Source organism: Bos taurus, chromosome 7 (genome assembly GCF_002263795.3).
Source record: "Bos taurus isolate L1 Dominette 01449 registration number 42190680 breed Hereford chromosome 7, ARS-UCD2.0, whole genome shotgun sequence".
NCBI lineage: Eukaryota > Metazoa > Chordata > Mammalia > Artiodactyla > Bovidae > Bos > Bos taurus.
Genome location: NC_037334.1, coordinates 56189259 through 56192911, shown reverse-complemented (window position 1 = coordinate 56192911; position 3653 = coordinate 56189259). Strand labels below are relative to the sequence as shown.

Genomic DNA, 3653 nt, shown 5'->3' with positions numbered 1-3653 from the left:
TGAGCCACCAGGGAAGCCCAAGAATATTGGAGTGGGTCGCCTATCTCTTCTCCAGGGGAATCTTCCCAACCCAGGAATTGAACCGGATCTCCTGCATTGCAGGTGAATTCTTTACCAGCTCAGCTACCAGGGGATCCCTAATTGGAGGGAAAGTGTCAAAACTGTCACTGCTTGCAGATGACACAGTACTCTATATATTCTAACGTCTCAAGACAAAAACTATTAGAATATATTAATTCAGCAAGGTTGCAGGATACAAGATCAGAAATTTTGCATTCCTATACTCCAATACAGAGAAGGCAATGCCACCCCACTCCAGTACTCTTGCCTGGAAAATCCCATGGATAGAGGGGCCTGGTGGGCTGCAGTCCATGGGGTCGCTAGGAGTCAGACACGACTGAGCAACTTCACTTTCACTTTTCACTTTCATGTATTGGAGAAGGAAATGGCAACCCACTCCAGTGTTCTTGCCCAGAGAATCCCAGGGACAGGGTAGCCTGGTGGGCTGCCGTCTCTGGGGTCGCACAGAGTCAGACATGACTGAAACGACTTAGCAGCAGCAGTAGCAGCATACTCCAATAAGGAATTAATATAAAGGGAAGTTAAAAAACAATCCCACTTAAAATCACATAAAAAATACTTATGAATAAACTTAACCAAGGATATGACAGATCCATACTCTGGAAACTATAAGACTCTGATGAAGGAAACTGATAATGATTCACTAACAGGGAAATATATCATATGCACTTAGATTAGAAGAATTAGTATTGTTAAAATGGTCATACTACCCAAATTACAGATTAAATGAGATCCCCACCAAAATACTCATTACATTTCTAACAGAAATAGAACAAATAATCCTAAAATTCACATGAAACCACAAAAGCTCCTGAATTTCCAAAGCAATCTTGAGTAAAAAGAACAAATCTGGAGGTAGAATACTCCCAGATTCAAACTATGCTACAAAGCTACCATAATAAATTAGCATAGTACTGGTGCAAAAATAGACATTGGTTCAATGAAACAGACTAGAGAGACCAAATACCACACCTATGGTTAATTAATATATGACAAAGGAGGCAAGAATATCCAGTGGAGAAAGAATAGTCTCTTCAGCAAGTGGTGCTGGGAAAACTGGACAAGTATATGGAAAGTGAGATTAGAACATTACCTCAAACCATATTCAAAAATAAACTCAAGTGCTCGCTTTGGCAGCACATATACTAAAATTGGAATGATACAGAGAAGATTATGGGACCTAATTAAACTTAAAAGCTTCTGCACAACAAAGGAAACTATAAGCAAGGTGAAAAGACAACCTTCAGAATGGGAGAAAATAATAGCAAATGAAGCAACTGACAAACACCTCATCTCAAAAATATACAAGCAACTCCTACAGCTCAATTCCAGAAAAATAAATGACCCAATCAAGAAATGGGCCAAAGAACTAAACAGACATTTCTCCAGAGAAGACATACAGATGGCTGACAAACACATGAAAAGATGCTCAACATCACTCATTATCAGAGAAATGCAAATCAAAACCACAATGAGGTACCATTTCACGCCAGTCAGAATGGCTGCGATCCAAAAGTCTACAAGCAATGAATGCTGGAGAGGGTGTGGAGAAAAGGGAACCCTCTTACACTGTTGGTGGGAATGCAAACGAGTACAGCCACTATGGAGAACAGTGTGGAGATTCCTTAAAAAACTGGAAATAGAACTGCCTTATGATCCAGCAATCCCACTGCTGGGCATACACACTGAGGAAACCAGAAGGGAAAGAGACACGTGTACCCCAATGTTCATCGCAGCACTGTTTATAATAGCCAGGACATGGAAGCAACCTAGATATCCATCAGCAGATGAATGGCTAAGAAAGCTGTGGTACATATACACAATGGAGTATTACTCAGCCATTAAAAAGAATACATTTGAATCACTTCTAATGAGGTAGATGAAACTGGAGCCTATTATACAGAGTGAAGTAAGCCAGAAAGAAAAACACCAACACAGTGTACTAACACATATATATGGAATTTAGAAAGATGGTAACAATAACCCTGTATGCTGCTGCTAAGTCTCTTCAGTCGTGTCCGACTCTGTGTGACCCCATAGATGGCAGCCCACCAGGCTCCCCCATCCCTGGGATTCTCCAGGCAAGAACACTGGAGTGGGTTGCCATTTCTTTCTCCAATGCATGAAAGTGAAAATTGAAAGTGAAGTCGCTCTGTCATGCCCGAATCTTAGCAGCCCCATGGACTGCAGCCTTCCAGGCTCCTCCGTCCATGGGATTTTCCATGCAAGAGTACTGGAGTGGGGTGCCATTGCCTTCTCCGATAACCCTGTATAGGAGACAGCAAAGGAAACACTGATGTATAGAACAATTCTTTGGACTCTGTGGGACAGGGAGAGGGTGGGATGATTTGGGAGAATGGCATTGAAACATGTATAATATCATATATGAAATGAGTCGCCAGTCCAGGTTCGATGCATGACACTGGATGCTTGGGACTGGTGCACTGGGACGACCCAGAGGGATGGTATGGGGAGGGAGGAGGGAGGAGGGTTCAGGATGGGGAACGCGTGTATACCTGTGGTGGAGTCATGTTGATATGTGGCAAAACCAATACAATGTTGTAAAGTTAAAAAATAAAATAAAATAATAAAAAAATAAAGAAATCAGTGTGTGTGTGTGTGTGTGTGTGTGTGTGTGTGTATGCAATAAGAAAAAAATAAAATAAACTCAAAGTGACTTAAATACCTATGAAGGACCTGAAACTAAAAATACTCCTAAAAGAGAACAAGGGCAGAACATTCTTTCACAAAAATTGTAGTGATATTTTTATAGATATCTCTCTCAAGGCAAATTAAATTGAAGCAAAAATAAACAAGTTGGACCTAATTAAACTTAAAAGCTTTAACACAGCAAAGGAAACCATCTATAAAATGAAAAGACAACTTATGGAATGGGAGAAAATATTTGCAAATGATATGTTCAAAGGGAGATAATATCAAAATATATAAATAGCACATACAACTCAATATTTTTTAAAAACCCAAACAAAAAATGGACAGAAGATCTAAATAGACATTTTTCAGAGAAAACATGCAGATGGTTAACAAGTACATAAAAAGATGCTCAACATCACTATTATTAGAGAATGAAAACTAAAATAACAATGGGATATTACTCCACATCTATCTTCAGAATGGCTATTTGCAGGAGTCTTAATTTGTAGAGTGACTATGAAAAACAGTTAGGAGGTTCCTCAAACAACTGAAAATAGAACTACCATATAATTCAGGAACTCCACCCATGGGTATATATCCAGAAAAAATAAAAACACTAATTTGAACTGATACATGTACCAATGTTCATAGTAGGATTACTTACAATAGCTAGGATATAGAAGCAAACCAAATTGCCATTAACAGACAGATGGATAAAGATGTGGTTGTATACATGTACAATGGACTATTACTCAGACTAAAAGAGAAGGAAATTCTGCCATTTGTGGATGGACCTAGAGAATATTATGCTTAGTGAAATAAGTAGACAGAGAAAGACAAATACTGTATGTTAAAACTTGCATGTGAAATCTAAAAAATAACACAAGTGGATATATATTCAAAACATAAACAGAATC

General features: G+C 38.8%; 1 pseudogene; it reads left to right on the top strand.

Annotated features, from left to right (window-relative positions):
- The first annotated feature begins 1202 nt into the window (after nucleotides 1–1202).
- On the top strand, nucleotides 1203–1327 carry LOC112447597 (uncharacterized; annotated as a pseudogene).
- The last annotated feature ends 2326 nt before the right edge of the window (nucleotides 1328–3653 follow it).